Consider the following 22,519-nt stretch of genomic DNA (forward strand, 5'->3'; position numbering starts at 1 on the left):
GAATCCCTCAGGGGATAAGAAACAAGGGGAGGGAGAGAGTTTCTCAGCGGACTCCAGAGAGCACAGAGTCTGGCATTCTTCTCCGCAGGCACAGGCATGCAATCAAGTGGAATAAGTGCCTCAGAGCTTGGAACTTTAACAGGCACCACCCCTAGGAAGGAAATATGGAGGTAATGAGGCATGAAGCAGCCAAAAGAATCATCTTCTGAGGGCAGGAGAATAAATATAGCAAACTAGATCCACCCCCAATCCCAAGCAAGAGGATGACCAAGGTGGAAACATTATTGGGTGGTGGAGGAATCAAATATCCCCAGAAGGCAAACAAGTAACATAAGTTAATCAAGTAGATGAAGTATGATGAAAAGATATAGCAAACGTTTGCTGCAATTTTAAGTATACTGGAATATTCTCTTACAAAGTGTTCTAACTTTAGAAACATGGAAGCTTTCTCGTTTATCTTTCATTTTTGCATTAGAGGACATAGCAGGTATGATATAATGATAGGTGGAAATTGACAATGGATTTTGGTTACAAGTATTTCATTGGACACGTGAGAAATCCCAAAGGCTGGGAAACTCATACCATATCAGAAGGGATATGCCCTGGCTAACGAAAATGAGACTCAAAAATAGTAACACCGTATTGTCATAGTTTCCAGTTTTCCAAGATAAGCCAGAAAGAAACAGGTTTATATGTATTTTTCTGGCTTTTTAATTTGGGCCGAGGTTTGCTTTTAAAGACATTTATTATAAATGGATTGAACAATATTTGGGGTCCAAATTCACGTACATGCTTTAAATCCTAAAGTCTTTTGTTAATAGTTAATGGGTTAATACAAATGGCTGATGGCTTTAATTACTTTGTCTGAAGGTGTGGTCTTTGGGCAATGATTAGACTGGATCAGGTTGCTAGGGTGGAGCATCATTATGGAATCATGTTGGATTTATAAAAGGAGACATGGACAAGGGGTAGAGTATACTTTATGTGCCATTCTCTGCTTTGTCATTCACCATGTGATCCTTCCTCTGTAGACTGAGAGTGAACTGTAAACAGAACTTTAAGCCTCAATAAACCATCTTCCTCCCTAAGTGGCTCCTCATAGGTACTTCCATTAAAATAGCCACATACTTACCAATACATATTTTAAACATAGTAAACATGTCCTTGTGTTCCTACAGGTCCTAAGAATTGCCTTTTCCAATCTCATAGCATGGTGAGACAGCCACCTGCAATCCAGTTTGACGGGTATCTGATATTTCCTTCTCCTATACACTGCAGAGTGACAAAGCATTATTTCTAACTACAGATGGGGCTAGTGCCATGGCTCACGAGGTTAATCCTCTGCCTGCAGCGCCGGCATCCCATATGGGTGCTGGGTTCTAGTCCCGGTTGTTCCTCTTCCAGGCCAGCTCTCTGCTGTGGCCTGGGAAGGCAGTGGAGGATGGCCCAAGTGCTTAGGCGCCTGTACCCGTGCTGGAGACCAGGAAAAGGCACCTGGTTCCTGGCTTCGGATCAGCGCAGCGCCGGCCATTTTGGGGGGTGAACCTATGGAAGGGAGACCTCTCTAACTCTGTCAAAAAAAAAAAAAAAAAAAAAAAAAAAAAAAAACTACAGATGGTGGACATTGACTAATTCAAACCCAACTGACAGGAAAGAGACCTGGAACCACATGCATTGAGAAGTAGTGCTATGAACAAATAATATAGTATTAGATAGTAATAAAACAAAGATTACTGCTTACAATTGTACAATACTTTCTAATTTACATGGTATTTTCATCTCTACTGTAGCACTGGAAAGAATACATGATAAATTCCCAAGGTAAGCCATGAAAGGTCTATTAATGATAAGAGGTATTCATATGTGGTGAGAGGGGATTGAGAATAGAGAAGAAAAAAAGAATTAATATGAATTGTGGCTCAGAGGTTGCGTGATTTGCCAATATCATCATGAAGAGACACTGAAAAGAATACATTACAAAAACATGAAGACAATGTCATATTGACTATCCTGTACAGAAGATACAACAAAAGTAGTGGGTTTTTTTTCCCCCTCTAAAAATATTTTGACAAAAGGATTAAATTCAATAGATTGTAAATGGTTAGGGCAAAGCAAGTGACAAATGATTTTTGCTTCTTGCAAAATTACTCAGGCTTTGAAGAATCAAAGTTGACATCTGTATCTATTTCATAAAAATCATTCATGAAAATTCTTCTTACCTTTCAACATAAAAGGGTATAGGGTAATATTTTATGTCAATATAAAGAATATTTCAACATAAAGAGCAGCTCACATAAAGAATGTGACAGAAAGAGTCTAGATAGGTTTTAGAACCAGCACTGTGCATCATCTTAGCCAGGCAATAGTCTTCTGAGCTTCAGCTGCCTCTTGGTAAAGAAGATACAACACCTGGAAGTGAAAAAGGCTACGATACTCATGAGCTCACTCTCTCCACAAATTGCCAAGCTTTTCACAGACATTCACAGAAGATATGGTAGGCTAAAATGAATGAAAATTTAATGCATACAAAATATTTAAATTCAAGCTCCTTATTTTGGAGTTAGAGGATATTACGACAGATGGACCGACTGTACACACTGACCTCCTCCCCACCAGGTCTTACCCCAATCACGCTACACCCTGTAACACGAAGCATTTGCAGTCCCATGAAGAGGAGATCCATCGATACTGGGAACTCTGTCTACCAGCTAAGCCTCCTTGCTGCTTCTCCTATCCAGCCCAATAGGCATTCTTGCCTGCTACTCTACAGAAACTCCCTATAGATCGGGTTCCCCCTCTACTACCAGATTTAACATGTCATCAGTTCTCTACCCAGATCCTCCCTGCCCTCAGAAAGATTCAAGTGCTACCTCTCCAAATTCTCTACATATCCAAAGAAGTCCTATACTCCTAGAGACAAGCAATAGATCAACCTTTTTTTTTCTTTGACAGGCAGAGTGGACAGTGTGTGAGAGAGAGAGAGAGAGAGAGAGAGAGAAAGGTCTTCCTTTACTTTTGGTTCACCCTCCAACGGCCGCTGCAGCCGGTTCACTGTGGCCGGCACACCGCACTGATCCAAAGAAGGGAGCCAGGTGCTTCTCCTGGTCTCCCATGCGGGTGCAGGGCCCAAGCACTTGGGCCATCCTCCACTGCACTCCCTGGCCACAGCAGAGAGCTGGCCTGGAAGAGGAGCAACCGGGACAGAATCCGGGACCCCGACCAGGACTAGAACCCGGTGTGCTGGCGCTGCAAGGTGGAGGATTAGCCTAGTGAGCCATGACGCTGGCCTAGATCAACCTTTCTTTAAAATCCAGCTGCACAAGCTTACCCTCTGACTGATTCTGTATCTTTATCTATGACATTGAGATCTTAAGGCCTACTTTCAGAGGTTGTTTTGTATGTAATTAAGGAAGGTTAAATATTCTTTAGTGGCTAGCATAAAGAAATTGTCCAAAAAATGGAATATATTATTTGATTTTAATACGATTTTTTTGGTATTACATTGAAAATGCTATACAGAGATTTCTTCCTGATGAATGATCAGCTAGTTATCCCTTGATCGTTCAGGGCTGTTTAACAACACCCAGTGTCAAATATGTGCATCTCATAGCCATCACAACTATTATTGAGTGGGCTAGATACTTATATTCTGAAGAGAGACATCAGGAAGTAAACCAATAATAAAGCAGTTCCTAATAGGTGGTGGGGATTTAAAAAAAAATCAGGTGATATGATACAGATCCACTGGGGTTGGAAATACGTGCAGCACCATGAAACAGAGGGGGTGAGGAATGGCTCTTTGAAGACGTTAGTACTGATCAATGAAGTTAATTTCGGCCAAACACATATGGGTAGCGAAAGCATTACAGGCCAAAGAAGAGTATGTTCCAACATCCTAAAATAAGAACCCACTATTTGCCTAAGGAATAGCAGGGAGAACAGGGAAGCTGTATGGGGTTAAGATTGACAGTTGATACTGGAGAGGGAGGCAGAGTCCACATCACACACAACTTTAAGAAGGGAAGGGCTCCAAGCAGTCACCTTTAATTTCACTACCAAGCCATGCATCACTTCATGCATGGCTGAGCATTAAGAATAATTTTCTGTTTCCTTTCATTTTTGTTTGCTAACGTTTCTTCCATGTCACCCTTGTCTGAGACCCTTGTAACAACATACCTGGTGTCAATCACACATGCTCATTGTTTTCCCCTGGTCATCTGAAGAAGAGCAGTGCCAGACAATGGACCCCTGACCCATTTTACAGTCCTCTTCCCACAGCCATCAGCACTCCTCTCAGTGTGACAGCACAATGAGGATCTCTTCAGCCTACATTCTCCTCTCTCTGGCATTTGGGAAGTTGGCTCCATTGCCTGAGGGAGAAATTTCAGGAGAGGTTTCCATAGAAACCCCAACTTTCTCTCCAGCTGCTCATGTAGTTTATCCCTTTATTTTTAAATGTACATTATTTTTTTTCATAAGCTTTCTTGGGTTCACATAGTACCAGATCTCTAGGAACATAAGCTTTCTCGTTCTCCATGCAACAATCTCTGCTAATTGTGCTTCCTGAGATGACAGGAAGCCTACAGAAGCTGTGTGGCATGATTAATCATTTCTCAGATTTACAGTCACTCTTCCTGTCACAGTCTCTTAGTGGATTAACTCCTATTCACCAGTTTACCACCGATAGCATTCACTCTACGTGAAAACTCTTAGGACATCATGGTTCAGCTTCTATGTCTTTCCACAGCCTCTTAAGACACTGACCTCCTTCTTTGGTTCAGTATACTTCATCATTTTTTTATTATTATTTATTTTAAAGGCAGAGCATCAGAAGGATATGGAAAGACATAAATATTCCATCTGCTGGTTCACTCCTCAAATGGGTACAAGAGCCAGAGCTTTATCAAGCTGAAACCATGAGCCAGGAACTCCATCATGGTCTCCCATTAGATGGCACAGACCCAAGTATTTGACCATCATCTGCTGTCTTGCCTTGCATGTTAGCAAGAAGCTGGATTGGAGGTGGCACCTCTGAGAAAATAACTGGTACCCTGATATGAGATACTGGCTACAACAGCTTAACTCACTGCAACACAACACTGGCCCCTGATATTTGTTTGTTGGACAGAAGATTGTCTTACCTATCTTGGGGTGCCATCTGCTTGAGTTTATTATCTCCTACTCAGTAATTTTTAAATATAAATTTAATATATTAACTTAGAAAGGCCAAGTGATAGAGAGGAAGAAATAGAGAAAAAGATCTTCCGTTTGATAGTCCACTCCCCCAAAGGCTTCAACAACCAGGACTGGGCCAGGTCAAAACTAGGAGGCCAGAACTCCATGCAGGTCATTTGCAAGGATGGCAGAGTCTTAAGTACTTGGGTCATCTGCAGCTACTTTCCCAGACATGTTAGCAGGGAGGTGGATTGGAAGCAGAGCAGCAGCAGCTAGAACCAGCACTATGTTAAAGGATGTCAGCACCCCAGTCTGCTATTTAACATGGTGTGCCACATCACTGGCCTCACCTACCCATTATTACTTCATGTTAAATAGTACTTCTCAAAGTCAACATTCTGTAACCTCCGCAAATCAGGTTAGATTCACCTTGAAGATTTCCCTATAATATTCCCATATTACAATAAAATCAGTATTTTGATGTTAGACATCTGCTGAGTCTATTTATGAAAATCAAAGTGTGAGCCAGCACCGCAGCTCAATAGGCTAATCCTCTGAATGCGGCGCTGGCACACTGTGTTCTAGTCCCGGTCGGGGCTCCAGATTCTGTCCCGGTTGCCCCTCTTCCAGGCCAGCTCTCTGTTGTGGCCCAGGAGTGCAGTGGAGGATGGCCCAAGTGCTTGGGCCCTGCACCTGCATGGGAGACCAGGAGAAGCACCTGGCTCCTGGCTTCGGATCAGTGCGGTGCGCTGGCTGCAGCACGCCAGCCGCGGCGGCCATTGGAGGGTGAACCAACGGAAAAAGGAAGACCTTTCTTTTTCTCTCTCTCTCTCACTGTCCACTCTGCCTGTCAAAAAAAAAAAAAAAAAAAAAAGAAGAAGAAGAAAAAAAAGAAAATCAAAGTGTGTAAAGCAACTATGTTCTATTAACTTATATGTATATAACATCTAGCAGTGTTTTCTGAAAAATTAATTCTTTTAGGGAAATAGTAATACTTAGTTACAAGGATGAAAAGCAATCAAACAGCTAAATGAATTCTGATCTGTACATTTATGAACCAAAATGTGGTTTTCCCAACAAGAATATATGTCACCTACCATGAAACAAGCGGGAAAAATAAGTGTTTTGTTTTTAACAAAGACATCATTAGATATGGGACAGATCGAAGGAAACTGAAGCCTACCCAAGAGCTGTTCACAGTGATTGTCTGTGGGATTAACAGACTTCTGCATCTCCTAGCATACAGTTGAGTAAAAAAACAGGTAAGCAGGACTGGGGAGGGGGCTGAGAGAGGGGGAAGAAAGTATAGGGGAGAGACAGAGGGGAGAGACAGAGGGGAGAGACAGAGGGGAGACACAGAAGGGAGACACAGAAGGGAGACACAGAAGGGAGACACAGAAGGGAGACACAGAAGGGAGACACAGAAGGGAGAGACCGATTCTCCATCTGTTGGTTCATTTCTCAAATGGTCATCCCAGCTGGGGCCGAGAGCCAGTAGCTCCATCGCAATCTTCCACATAGTTAGCAGGGGTCTAAACATTTGAGCCAGAATCCATTATTTTCCCAGGCACATCAGCAAGGGATCATTAGTAAAGCAGTGGGGACTTGAATGAGTACTCTGACTTGGAATGCCAACGTTGTCAACAATGGCTTAACCCTCTGTGCCATAACACTGGCCCCTCAACTAATGTTTGAATGGAAGAGAAGTTTATCAGGAGGAAACTAAATCCCTGTGAGGAACGAATTTCATGAGGATTTAACCTGGTATTTGTTACAAACTGGACTGAGTCATGCTGTTTTTCTTTCTAAAATGATGCAGTGATTCTTCATTGTTTCCAGATGAAACAGTCTTCACCACGACCTTCTGCAGAAGGCACCATCTAGTCTCTGGCTACTTCTGCAGCCATATATGGTACTTTGCTCCCCGGATTCCACCCCCTGGATGTGGGTTTTTCTCTTCCTGTTCGAGTGCCACACAAGTGAACCAAAGACTTCCCAAAAGATCATTTGCCTTTATGGAATGCTCTATTTGTTCTTCACCTGGCTTTAGGAGACTTAAGTGTTCACAAAAACAACAAACTTTTCCAGGTCTCATGATATCATCTAGGTCCACTGTTCACTTTTTTTGGTTACACCTGGCACACTGTCTTCAGTTTGCAGTATCACAATTATCTCTGCATATTTGCTCATATGATCACTTCCCTACTGAATAGTAAACTCTGCTTGGGCAGAGTTCCCTCTTACTCCGTGTGCTTCTGAAGCCAGAGACACTGCAGGAATTTAAGAACTCCAATGTTGCTATTGTTGTTGACTATGACATTGACTTTCACTCAGGAACACTGTGGATGAAATGTTCAAAATGAATGAGGTATTGAGCCGATCACTGAGGATACTCCATTCAGAACTATGATGTAAGCTAAGAGCTTTGCTTGCAATATTGCTTCCCCCAAGAAGCAACTTAAAACATTCATAATAATAAGTATCATTTGAAAAATGGTAACTGCCCTGCACAGGCCTCCCCCCAAACCCATTAGACACACATTGCTTTTCATACCAGTCTGTTATTACTCTACCTGATGGGTTTCCTATGTGCTTGTATCCATGCACATTTGTTTTGCATCCATTCCCTCTTTTTCCCAAACACAAATCAGAAAGCCAATACCTTAAAAAGCCAAGCCCTCAGCTACCATTTGGAAAATAAATTAAAAAAAAAAAAAGACAAACATGATGAGTCACCAACAGTATTAGCATGAAAACCATCTCTGGGTTAGACGGAGTCCAGGTCTTCTTATACTCATTAAGGCATTTGCACAAAAATGATTTTGGTATCAAAGTCCCAGGATTTTCAATTCATGTGGGACCTCAAGTCTCAGAAATGGAAAACTACAGGAAAACAAAGAATCTGTTATTATGCAAATAACTCAAAACACTAAAACAGAGAAGAAATGAAAAGATAAGCAAACCCCAGACTGCATAATGCTACCTGGCTTCTAAAATAGTTTCCTCTTAAAGTTTGAATAGGTGTCAACTCATCCGAAACAGCGGTCTCTAATCACACAGAAAGTGGTTTACTCAAATGATTTCATTTTCTATTTTGGTGACTCTTCCAATGTGTGATTTTGCTTTCACAGAAATGAGCACCATGAGACCCTGGTTGTTTTCCTTGTATTGGGACACATTTCCTTCTCTTCTGTCAAACAAATGGGAAATCAGGCTGCATTGTCACATACCTAGTCAGCATCAGCAGAGGGCCTGGAGTTGACAGTCTTGGATGAGCATGTGCGCAGCTTACCATCCTAAAGATGTTTGCCTTGTCATTAAAGTGCTTGGGGGCCAGTGACACTGTGGTAGAATATGTTAACCTGTCACCTGTGATGTAGGCACCCCATGTAAGAGTCCATTTGAGTCCCAGTTGCTCTGCTTCAGAACCAGCTCCCTGTTAATGTGCCTGGGAAGGCTGTAGAGGACGGCTCAAGTACTTGGGCACCTGCACACACATGGGAGAGCTAAACTGAGTTCCAGGCTTCAAGTTTCACCCTAGAAAATCTTCAGTGATTGCAGCCATTTGGGGACAGAACCAGAAGATGGAAGAAGTATCTTGTTCTCTGTTCGTTCTGTCTCTCTCTCTCTCTCTCTCACACACACACAGCCTTTCAAATAAATGGATGTCTAAATAAAAGCATTGCAGCATTTCTACTTTTATCAGTTTCCTACACATAGAACACTTTTTCACATCTTCTCCTAACCATATAGGGATAGAATGGATATTAACTTTTTTTCCTTTTTAAAAATGAACACAAAGCTGTTTCCAAGTCATATAAGCCATGTTAATGGTAAAATAAGAACTTTGCAAATATTTAATACATAACGCATTCCCATTGTTAATTCTTACAATAAACTTAATTATTTCCCACTTAAAAATAGACCAACAGAGGTTCATAAGTTGAGTAGCTTACTGTAAAACAGTCATTCATCTAAAATGAGACAAAGATTTGATTACAAGCAACATGGCTGAAGAGCTGGCTTTCTGCCACAGTAACATACTGTCAAGATAATATAAATTGGTCCAATCTCTTATTTTAGTTTCAATAGCTACCATTATGATTAATTTGAAAATGAGAGACTGAAGCTCAGGGACGTAAAGAGCCACATCTAAGATTATACAGCCTGGAGTACTCACATTCAAGGAGTGCTTAAATCCCTAATACCTGAAATGGACATCAGTTTTCCAAATGGCCAAGGGTTCTTACCTCAGTGTAACTTTACAAAAAATCTCAACGTTGCTTCAAGGTCAATGAACCAAGGTGTACTCTCATACTGGACCAGGACTTCTTCAACACTCTAACTAGAGCATTCCAAAAATCAGAAGGCTCTGTGATATCTAACACTCATTAGTTCCAGAGTCTCTATCCCTAGACAAATTTGATTTATGCTGATTTGTCAAAGTTTACCTGTCTAACAAGTCTGACTTCAAGGGCCTCGGGATGTTGCACAGCAAGTTAAGCTGCCGTCATCCCACAGCGGCACTGGTTTGAGTCCCAGATACTCCATTTCCAACCTAGCTCCTGGGAAAGCAGAGGAGGATAACCCAAGTCCTTGGGACCCTGCATCCATGTGGGAGATCCAGATGAAGCTCCTGGCTCCTGGCTTTGGCCTGGTCCAGCCCCAGCCATTGCAGCCATTTGGGGAGTGAACCAGCTGATGGAAGATGGGAAGATGGATGTCTGTCTGTCTCTCTCTCTCTCTCTCTCTCTCCTTCAAATATATAAAATAATATAAATCTTAAAGAAGAGTTTGACTTCTTATTTTTTCTTTCCGAAGAAAGATACTAGGAGAGCCATTCTAATTAATAAGATCATAAGATAAGAGGAGGTGCACTAGGGTATAATATAGTGTTCAAATGACAGAGAATAGGTACTTCAGCTACAAGGCAAGAGGAAGTCTAGGTCATCCATCCATGTCCCCCCCCAAATTCATTTACCACTTGGTATTTACCAGGGCTAAGTTTGGAGGACAAACAAGACAGAACTTGAGTTGATGATCCACTACATTATAAATTATAGCTACTGAAGGCTTTCTAGAAGAGGATGAAATGAATAGAGGTGTCTCTTCTGCAGATTCAAAGATATTTCAGAGGTTACACGTACCCTTCCCCAGACTTCAGATTCAGTGCAAAATTCCCTGTATAGCTGCACATCCCACTATGGCCACTGAGCACCTAAAATATAGCTAGCCCAAACTGAGATATTTCCTAAGTACAAAAACCACATTGTATTTGAGTATTTACTACAAAGAAGTATAATCTCATTAAAACATTTTATACTGATTACACATAGATGTGAAATTATTTTGGATATGCTGGGTTAAATCTTACTAATATTCATTTCACTTATTTCTCTTTAATATAGCTATGAGAAAACTTAAAACAGATTTGGCTTGCATTATATTGCTTGTAGACTATACTATTCCATTAAATTCATGGTAAATATTCACACTGGTTTTCCTTTATAGCATTACCTGGACCTTGAGGAATTGTATTTTGTTGCTTAATAACTCTGGCTACAAGGAAACAGTTCCTTTTGTTAAGCTGCAACCTGTGCTTCTACAGACTTTCCACATACGGAATCACAGTACTTACAGCGTCCTTCCAGCAGGCATCTTCAGCTGTCTTTGTTTTTCTCTCTTCTGCCCCATTTCTTCCATCTTTCTCTTCTAAACACCTCCAGTTAATTATAGTCTTTCAACAGTATGTTTTCCAGGTCTCTCATGATTATTATCAATCTTTTTCACATGCTCTAAATTATCCATGACCCCTTAGAGGCAAATAAACATTTTCATTGGAAGTAGCAGGGTATAGTGCAAGACCCTTATTAAGAATTCAAGATGAATTTGCTTCTTTCATCTCCCAACAGTCTACAAAATCATGAATGAAGAAATTTACATCATTTAGAAAAGCATATACAAAACCTACATAAAAGCAAGTAAGTAAAATCTGGGGGAGGAGAGCTCCACATGCAAGTCTCTGCAGTGTATCTTGACATAGATAGAGGAGGGGGAGGAGACAGAGAGAGAGAGGGAGGAGAGGGAGGAGAAGGAGGAGAGGGAGGGAAGACAGGGAGGGAGGGAAGACAGAGAGGGGGGAGGTGGGAGACAGGGAAGAGGAGGGGAGAGAGAGAGAGAGATCTTTCATTTGCAGGTTCATTTCCCCCAACAGCTGCAACAACTGGAAAAGGTACCCTTTTTGAGCCAGGGTAAAGTGAGAAGCCAAGAACTCCACTGGGGTTGCCCACATGGTGTAGCAGGAGCTCAGGTACTTAGGCCATCATCCACTGATTTCTCAAGCCCATTAGTAGGGGGCTGGATGGGAAGCAGAGAAGCCAGGGCACTCCAATACAGGATGCTGGCATAATTAACTGTTTTAACTTCTGTGCCAATTCCCACCCTGAATCTTGTTTGTAACCAACCAGCATGCCTATCTCCTACCCAGAGAACCCATTCTCAAATTGTTTCATTTTTGCTGTTGTTGAAGAGTGGAGAAATAGTTTAACCTTCTATCTTCTGTTTCCAGGAAGACTAAGGCCAGACCTAGAGGTTAAGTCACAGAAACTGTGTTAGTACCAAGCAGGGTACTCAGCTGAGGCAAATCCATTACATAGATAGAAGCTACCTAAGAATGAAACCAATGGAGAAGGTGAAATTGAAACATACTGAGAATGGTGGAGTATGAACAAGACCTTATCAAACAATTCTCATCACTTGAGCCCCTGCTATAGCTGTGCTTACAGTAATACTACAGGGCTACAGGAAGTTTCTTGGAAAATGGAATTAAAAGATAATAAAGTTTCCCAAGAACTTAGCGATACTCCCTTGCGTACTCCTTGGCTTAAAAGAAACTTCTAAGTTCCATGTACTGCCTAAGCCAGTTTGAGTTTATAGCGAAGAACCTTGACTAAGGCATTGTTGTTGGTCACTGAACACTTCCAGTTCTCTTACCTTCTTTCAAGCCTTCTGTTTTGTCCTCTATGAACCTGTTTCACAAGGGGTCAACACAGAAGCATAGGCATGTTAAGTTGTCAGAAGGCAGGGATGTTAGGCACGTAACTCTCCAAATTCCTGTCCTTTCCTTTTTTTTAAAAAAAAATATTTATTTGAAAGACAGAGTTACAGAGAGAGGTAGAGACAGAGAGAGAGGTCTTCCCACTCCCCAAATGGCCGCAAAGGCCAGAGCTGTGCTGATTCGAAGCCAGGAGGCAGGAGCTTCTTCCGGGTCTCCTGCGTGGGTGCAGGGACTCAAGGACTTGGGCCATCTTCTACTGCTTTCCCAGGCCACAGCAGAGAGCTGTACTGGAAGAGGAGCAGCCGAGAGTAGAACTGGTGCCCATATGGGATGCCGGCACCTCAGGCCAGGGCCAGGTTAAAACCTGCTGTGCCACAGAGCCGACCCCTCCTTTCCTCTTAAGAAACAGACCCATCAATCAATCATTCACCCTTGCCACGGAGAAGCCACATGACCAACACTTCATTTACTCAAGTTGTCATTTCACATTAAAATGATACTTGTTACATTTTTCCTCTGGGCTATGTGAAAAGTAATTAAATAACATGACAAGATGCCTTGTTTTAAAAAAATCAATGTGTATAAAAGTAAATTGATTTTCCTTAGAATTCCCAACATGTATTATGTGCACTTCTGATTGATCTTCAGTAGCCAGCATTCACCAACACTGGAGACTCTTCATTCTCTTCTCTCTCCCATGTCCAATGACAAGCAGGTTTTATTGTTCGCCCTCTAAGTAGAGAGGCCCCCTAAGGCAGCCCTGCACTGTGACTCAGACGGTTAAGCTGCCGCCTGCCATGCCAGCTTCCCTTATAAAGGCCACTTCAAGTCCCAGCTACTCTACTTCTAATCCACCTCCCTGCTGACGCACCTGGCAACAGCGCAACACGGCTCAAGTACTTGTGTCTCTGCCACTGACATGGCCAGCTGTTGTGGCCATTTTAGGAGTGAACCAGCAAATGGAACATCTCTTCCTCTGTCTCTCCTTCTTCCCTGTAACTCTGCCTTGCAAATAAGTAAATCTTAAAAGAAAAGAAAGGGCATTCATACATGGCTGCAGAGTTCCAAAAGATAGGAAGTGATTCAGTGACAATAAAGATTAAGACAGATTTTGTACAAGAGCTTAGTGTTCCTGAAATACAGTATCACACAGCACCTGTATTCTAAATACAGCCCCCTATTTACAGTCTTTTTTCAGTTATGCAAATCACCTTCAATTAATTTTTTCCTAAAACCAGATTGGTTTTCATAAAGAGAAGCTATCTCAGTTGGGAAATACAAGTTATTATTTACGAGTAGCCACCACTATTTTTGCACCAGACACCTGCTACGTACTTTCCAGGCACTATCCGGCTGAACCTTCATATATTTTTGAGGTTGGTGCTATTAATATCCCCCTTCCATAGAGACAGAAGCTGGGATTTAGAGAGGCAATATACTTGGTGTAAATCAGACATCTGATAAATGGTAAACAAGATTGATTCAACTTTCAGTTCTGACTCTCCAGCATGAGATTTTAACATGAATATTCCATATCCTTGGGTAGATTAAGCACACTTTTTCATTAGAACATTTCTGAAAATAGACAAGACTGATATTAAGGGGATCATTTCCCGAGTCCTTACTGACCTGTAAAACTTTTCAATATATTACCCGATGTGCTCAGGAGCACTGCTGTGCGAGTCCTTTGATCCATTATTTCAATGCACAACAAGTAAAGATCCACAGCTCATGTACATCTGGGCTATATGCTTACTAATCACATCCTTTTTACAGAAATTTTAATAGACAGAAATCATTATCGAATAAGACTTTTATTATTCCTATGAATTTTGTACCACTTTCATTTGTTCACCTGGATGTTTCATTTTCCATAAAGATTGATCCTACATTATCCTGAAATAATGCACAAGCTATTTGCATAACACATCATTCCATAGCTTAACACAGTAAAATAATTTACATACTTTTGCAGGAAATTCAAGGAATTTAAAGAACAAAATAATGTTAAAAATCAAAACTAAAGTTTGAAACCTTACAATTTCTAATTTCAATATTTACCCCAAAGTCTTAGTAATCAATACAGTGAGTTACTCATGTAAGCTAAGGATAGACATGTAGATCAATGGAATAAAATCAGGAGCCCAGAGATAATCCTTAGTATTTAAGAAAATGTAGTTTATAAAAAAAAAGTTTATAAAAACTTAACACGTAACATGTTAATCTTCATGACACCAAAGTACAAAATAAGAATGAAGTAAGGTATAAACTTGAAACACAGCAGTTAAAAACTTCCATACTTTATCAGACACTATTTATAAAGTGAAGACAATCCACTGAATGGAAGAAAAGTTTTACAGATGATAAATATTGTAAAACAGTATACATATAAAGAACTATTGCCACTCAGTAATAAAAACAGTCCAATTTAAATATCTCAACAGACAAATCTCCAAGGAAAAGACAAATGGTCAGTAAGATCAACAAGATGCTTTGTGTCATTAGGCATCAGGGAAATGTTGATCAAAACCACAACCATATACCACTTAATCCAAAAAGACAGAGGGTGACCAATGTTGAGGATGTAGACAAAGGAAAACTGTTATATTACTGGTAGAACTCTAAAATTGTACAGTTATTTGAAAATAGTTGGAGTTTACTGTTGCCCAAAAATTTATTATAAAACGCAGCCATTCCTACTTGTCCACCTATGTCACAGGGAAACACATCAGTCAAACTCCAAGAGCATTCAGAAGGACCTATGTGGTTGCAGACTCTGCAGCTCCCCTGTGCCTTCCAGGTGATCCACAACCATGCTGCTACTTGTATGACGACACTGGTCCTTCCAGCCCTGCTGCACTGCTATTGGTTTAAATTACAAAGTCACAACCCCATACCTGACTCCATAATAGCATGCAGCAATATTTCTGTGGCACATGATAATCCACAACTGTACGAGAAGGAGAACTCTGAGAAAAATAGTTTCTGCATGGCTGAATTAATGCAACAGAAAGATCATAACTGCCTTTAAAGAATTTTAAATTAAGATAATGCAGTACATTATTACATTTCACCTTAAGCAGAAATGCAAACTCATGCTAATTTCTCTTGTCTAACCTCATTAAATTAAGGAAAAATTTCTCAGTCTATATTCTTTACATTAACTTTTGTCAACTGTAACACCCTTGCCATTGTGTGATGGGTAACTCATTGGTATGGGGGCTGCCCTGTGCATTCTAGGATGTTAACAGCATACCTAACCTCTACCAACTAAATACTTACAGACCCTCCCCAGTCTTGGCTAACAAATCTAACTCTAGGCAGTTACAAACATCCCCTGAATATTAAAATCACCTACAATAGCAACTACAACTGAAATGGGACTAAATATGCAACAACTCCGTTTTGGGATAAATTCACTTTTAGTTGAAAATAGATTATATGTTATGCTGTTTATACCTTTAGTTCCCTATATTATAGAGATTTTATTCCATAAAATCCTCCTTTCATAAATATTAATTCACTGCATTGAAACAGACTCTTTCTGTTGGTTTGACTTTGAGTCAAAGTTTAAAAGCAGGACTGAGCGGGTCAAGATCACTGATGAAAAACTCCATGAATGCGTTAGCTTCCTAAGATTCCACCTTTCATCACAACAAGGGGAAGGATACAGCAGAGCATGGCTCAAGGCAAATCCAAGCCTATTTCAAGGAAGTTTAGCAAGCATTCTTCTCTTAGTCGTGTTAAACTAAACTGTAACTGAGATGATGCTTCTGCAGTGGTGAAACATCTTTCCTGGTCAATTCAAATTAGCTCTCATTATTACAAAAATATTTTTACAGTGTTGTTGTATAGCTCAAACACAATTTTGAATGGCCTATCTTGTGATGACTGTACATATTTCAAGAAGGAATAGTTAACATCATCAAAAGGAAAAAAAGGCCAACTGGCTGCTTTTGCAAAATGCAAATCACACTATAAACAAAGGAGAAAAAAAACTGAAACCAAAGGTGAAAGTTAACCCAATTTGAGCAGAAGCAACTATAGTGAACCAAAAAGTTTATGTCCCATATAAAAAGTAAGCTATTCCTGTTGATGCCATTCTGGAAGATTTGATTTTCCAGTGAAGCCAGGAGTCTGTGTTTTCATATGAAATCAGTTGTCAAACTGATTAAATTGTAAAACATCAGAAGGCAACATCATATAGGGAAAAATAAGTATATACACATTTACATATTTATATATCTGAGGAAACTTGAAAATGTATGGGTAAAAAAATGGGATTAAAAGATATATATATTTTGCTGAAAAAAAAATTGAAATCCAGGAACCGGTGTTATAGTGCAGCCAGTTACAGTACTGCTTACAAGCCAGCAACCCGCAAGTGCCATCTGCAGCCTCAGATGTTCCACTTCTGATCCAGGTCCCTGTTAATGCACCTGGGAAAGCAGCAGAAGGTGGTCCAAATACATGCGCCCCTGTCATTCTCATGGGGGATGAGGATGGAGAGCCTGGCTTCTGACTTCACCCTGGTCCACTTGGGGAGTTAATCAGCAGATGGAGATATTCTCTCTTTCTCTCTCTCATTCTGCCATTCATGGAAATAAGTGTTTTTTAAAAAATTGAAATCCAGGGGCTGGTTCAAGTTAATCCTTTGCCTGCAGTGCCAGCATCCTATATGAAGGCCAGTTCTAGTCCCAGGTGCTCCTCTTCCAATCCAGCTCTCTGCTGTGGCCTAGGGAAACAGTAGAAGATTGCCCAAGTGCTTGGGCCCCTGCACCCACATGGGAGACCAGGAAGAAGAACCTGTCTCCTGGCTTCGAATCAGTACAGCTATGGCCGTTGCGGTCATTTGGGGAGTGAACCAACGGAAGGAAGACCTTTCTCTCTGTCTCTCCCTCTCACTGTCTGTAACTCTACCTCTCAGACAGGCAGAGTTACAGACAGAGAGAGAAAGAGACAGAGAGAAAAGGTCTTCCTTCCATTGGTTCACCTCCCAAATGGCCGTCACGGTGGGCGTACTGCCAGGAGACAGGTGCTTCCTCCTGGTCTCCCATGCGGGTGCAGAGCCCAAGCACTTGAGCCATCCTCTACTGTCTTGCCTATAATGCTGGCATCCCATGTGAGCACCAGTGGGAGCCCCAGCTCTTCCGCTTGTGATCCAGCTCCCTGCTGATGTACATGGGAAAGCAGTAGAAGATGGTTCAAGTGCTTGAGCACCTACAACCCATCTGGGAGATCTGAATGGAGTTCTGGGTACTGTCTCCAGCCTGGCTCAGCCTCAGCCATTATGGCCATTTGTGGAGCCAACCAACAGATGGAAACATCTCTGTGCCTTTCAAATAAATAATTCTCTTTTAAAAAATAAATGTATCTTTTAATTCCATTTTGCATGAACTTTTTGAAGTAATCTATATATTTACATGTCGATTGGCTACACACACCTTAGAATGCTAGCTTATTTCTTTGAATCTAACCAATAAACTAAGAAGCAATAGGTTTTACTTACATAACCAGGGAAGCAGGGAAACTGATTGTTTGAAAAGACCTTTTGCATTCAGCCCCAAGTTGCTCATCAATAACAACAACACATCAGTATCAGTGCACGTGGTCAAACCTTCTATGGTAAGCTTACTGTTCCAATTTCTCAAGAGAAAACTAAGGATTAATGGGACTTTTCCCAAGTCATAAATCTTGGAAACCTAAGTGCCACAGCTCAATCTCAAGTCTATTGAATGCTCACTAGGTGCCCTTACACAGCTGAGAAATGTTTAGGGCACTGCTGAAAATTTCATTGCTTATATTAACAAATCTAGGAGGGCTTTGTTCACAATCTTCATCCAAAAAAAAAAAAAAAAAGGCACTATTGGGCCCTGTAGATCCCCAGGTGGAAGTTTGACAAATGTGTTGAAAACAAATTATGCTGTATTGCATATATTCATTTCTCAGCTAATATTTCAGTTTACTACATTGCAAACCCCTTCAGAGCCATCAAGAGCTGAAAGTACGTGCTTTATTGCTTTTAAATATTTGAATTCTGATTTTGAGGCCTGTCAATCTACCTAGGATTGTAAGTTGACTTAACCCGATTTTTTCTACTTCATGACAATACAGTTCAGTATTTGCTGGGCTCCATTTGACATAAGGAAATTTTATAATCCCTTTAGTCCAATCCATTAAACGCTGCTACTCTCTGCAAATTTGCATAGCATTGCCTTTTTTTTTTTTTTAACTCTGCCAAGTCTGTTATCAAAGCAATTACAGTTTATCTACATTGAGAATGATGTCAAATTCATAAAACCCAGCGTGGTGTGAATATCAGCCTTTGAAGAAAGAATTAAAAGAAGTCCTTTACTCTCCTGAGAGCTCTTCAACAGAAACAAGTTACCTGAGGATTTCAGTCCTTACTATCTGCTAGCTTCCTTTATGAAGAGAAAGTGCTATTAGCCCACCAGGTATTTCTCCCCACCTACTCCAGTAATTTTCTGTACCTTTCATTGGCTCACTTTTTAACACACCAGTAAATAAGACAGCAATATGTTAAAAATCAAGAACTCAGCTTCCATTTTTGCATGTTTGGGACAGAGGAAAATTTCAGCATGTCACTTCTGGCTTCAAAATTATTCCCGGTTTCTCTTTTTCTCCATCTCCATCTTTTTATGGCATCACCACTCCGTGTACTACCTGTCAATGTAGATTCCTGTCATCTCCGTCTTTGTAATAGCCACTTGCTTATTTATATTCTCTGCTGCCTCCAATCAATTCACCCCACAGCCTGTGTGGCAGAAACTGCTGCTTGCCTTTCTCAGCCTAATATTCTTACTTAGTAACAGAAAGCTAATTTTCTTTATGGTACAAACATACTCAGCTAAAAACGCTGTATATCCAGTCTTCATTGTGATTAGAAGTAGCTAATTATTTTGAAGTCAGTGGCCCAAGTCGTCACCCAGTGGAAGGAAGAGACAGACAAGACAGCTGTCCTAGGAGGCAGAGGGGATGCTGGAGGGTTAACCATCTATCTTACAGATTGGAGTATTAGAGCCAGAGCTAAAGATGGAGCTAAATGACAGAAGTCTGGGTACTTGATGAATCCATAGACCTCTCACACTGATTTTCTCCTTTTCTTTTTTTCTATCGAAGAACTAACCCTAATATGTTGAGCCACTTTAATTGCAGTTGAGGCTACCTTCTTTGAGCAAGCACGCAAAATGATAGTTTTAAAAAGTTAACCAGACCAATGCACTAACACTCATTTTTTTAAAAGATTTATTTTATTCATTTGACAGACAGAGTTACAGAGAGAGAGACAAACAGATACAGAGAGAGAGAGTTCTTCCATCCACTGGTTTACTTCCCAAATGGATGGAGTTGAACTGATCTGAAGCCAGGAGCTTCCTCTGGGTCTCCCATGTGGGTGCAGGGGCCCAAGGACTTGGGCCATCATCTAGTGCTTTCCCAGGCCATAACAGAGAGCTGGATCAGAAGTGGAGCAGCCTGGACTCGAACCAGCACTCATATATGATGAGGCACTGCAGGCCAGGGCTTTAACTTACTGTGCCACTTTTTCTTTCTGTCACTGTTTCCCTGCACTAAAAGCATTTTAAATCATTCAGACTCCCAACCCAAGGATGACTTCATACCAATCTCTATCCAGCTCCCTTGAAAAAAAAATTTGGGGGGTACCTCCTTTTGATTCCTCAGATATTCTATTTTAACTTGCTGGTCTCCGTGCCTGGATAGCGTGGCTGGCTCCTTCCCCATTCATCAGACAGCACCTAAAACATCGTTTCCTCATAAGGGTACTCGCAAGTTTCCGTAGCTAAATGTCGCAATGTAATCTACTACATCTGCCATTTTGTTCATTCCCATGACGGCACGTATCACAGTCCTTAATTGTCCTATCTACTCACTTTTTATTTTTCTGACTATACAGAGCAGAAGCTGTGTTTATTACTGAAGCACATATAAGAATAAACATTTGTTCTGTTGGTGATGATATCTATACCCTATACCTGGGTACATAGGTTCAATACCAGGCTCCACCTCCTGGTAACAGAAACCCCGGGAGGCAGTGATGATGGCTCAAGTAGTCAGGTCCCTGTCACCCACATGGTAGACCTGGATTGAATTCCTGGTTCACAGCTTCAGTTCTGGCCTAGACCTAGTCATTGCAGACCTTTGGGGTAAACCAGCAGATAGGAACTCATTTCTCTTTTTCTTTCTGTCACTGTTTCTCTCAAATTTTTTTGGAAAAAAAAACAACTTTAAAAAAGGATCCAACATGGGAAGCAGGATACACAGTAGACTCATAGAATGGCAGATGTCCTAAACAGCACTCTGGCCTCCGAATCAGCACTTAAGGCATTTGGATCTGGCTGAAGAGCCCATGAGAGTATTTTAGCCATGGAAAGCCAAGACACTCTGGCAAAAAAAAAAACAAAAAAACAAAAAAACAAAAACAAAAACAAAAAAAAAAACCAAACACACACAACACAACACAACACCAAACCTAAATGAAAGATCTCTGCGAGTGAGATCCCAGCAGCAAGAATGGGCCATCAAAGGAGGAGGTACCTTTCTCTAAAGGGAGGAGAGAACTTCCACTTGGACTACGACCTTGTCTAAATATGATCAGAGTCGGAGAACTCAAAAGGCTTCCATAGCCTTGGCAACTCACGACAAGAGCCTAGGGAGATTACTGACACCATAAACAAGAGTGTCAATTTGTTAAGTCAGCAACAGGAGTCACTGTGCACTTACTCCTCATGTAGGATCTCTGTCCTTAATGTGTTGCTCAATATGAAGTAATGCTATAACTAGTACTGAAACAGTATTTTACACTTTGTTTTGTGTGGGTGCAAACTGTTGAAATCTTTACTTAATATATACTAAATCAATCTTCTGTATATAAAGATAATTGAAAATGAATCTTGATGTGAATGGAATGGGAGAGGGAGCGGGAAACAGGAGGGTTGCGGGTGGGAGGGAAGTTATGGGGGGGAAAAAGCCATTGTAATCCATAAACTGTAATTTGGAAATTTATATTCATTAAATAAAAGTTTAAAAAAAGCAGCACATATAGTCAACAAGTATTTTTACAAGAGTGCTAAGTGAACAAAGTTTCCATTACTCCTCTCATTAAACTTCACCTCCATCCCCATTGCCCTTGTCCTAGGTAAAGCTGACCTCCTGAGACAGTTTAAACTCCCCACTTCTAAAGTGGAACTACATGCCATCATCATTTCCCCAAATGATTCCTGTATTCCTCCCCTCTTTGAATATACAGTTCCCACTAATTAAAATAGTTTTCTGACTGAATCCTAAAATTTCCTTACAGCATCACCCTGTCCAGAAGTCTTAATAGACACCACAGTCTGAGTAGCTGTTCCTTCTTATAGAAGCATGGGGATTATCTCATAAAGTTACAATCACTGCTAGATCAAGTGTGCCGGCTTTAGCACACTTCCAAATTGAGCACTTAACAACTGGGTAGCCTAGAACAGTTCCAATTGTCATCTGTAAAAACAAGGACCATCACAGTTTGGGGCAGGATGTATGGATGACACCACATAACATTTGCTAAGACAAGTTTTCCATCAATAGTGGTTATATTACTATTCAAAATAACCCAACCTGAATGGCACAACACTCTCGGTATGCCACTGTCATATCTTTTAAAATATTTATTTATTTCAAAGGCAGAAAGCCAGAGATAGAAATGGAGACAGGTAAGATAGAATCTTCCACCTGCATATTTGTTCCTCAAATGGCTTGAATAGTAAGGGCTGGGCCAGGAAGAAGTCAGGAGCCATAAACTGTATCTGCATCTCCCACAAAGGTCGCCTGACATCAAGCAATTGTCCACTGCTTCCTAGTCACATTAGCAGAGAACTGGTTTGGAAGAGGAAAATATGAGACTCACATCAGCTCACCAATATGGCATGTGGGAATCTCAGGAGGCAGCTTAACCGCTGTACCAGAATGACATCCTGTGCTGTGTATTTTTAATGGTGTGATAAGCAATATGTACTTTCTTGGTCATCTTCCCACTGAATTATGAGTTTACAATCAAAGAAGTGGTGATAAAATGCTTTTTTTAACCCACAATATCAAGAATCCTATTATGCACATGGTCAGTGTTCAATTTGTAGCTCAGTCTTCTGTTATGACACATGTAATTGAATATAACCAAACCTATTAATGCAAATCCTGTGCCTGACACTGTGCTATGGCAAAGCGTGTAACAGATTGGCTACGAGCTCCTTCTGATGGAATTAGTCCACCAGA

The sequence above is a fragment of the Oryctolagus cuniculus genome, chromosome 6, assembly GCF_964237555.1.
Source record: "Oryctolagus cuniculus chromosome 6, mOryCun1.1, whole genome shotgun sequence".
Taxonomy (NCBI): domain Eukaryota; kingdom Metazoa; phylum Chordata; class Mammalia; order Lagomorpha; family Leporidae; genus Oryctolagus; species Oryctolagus cuniculus.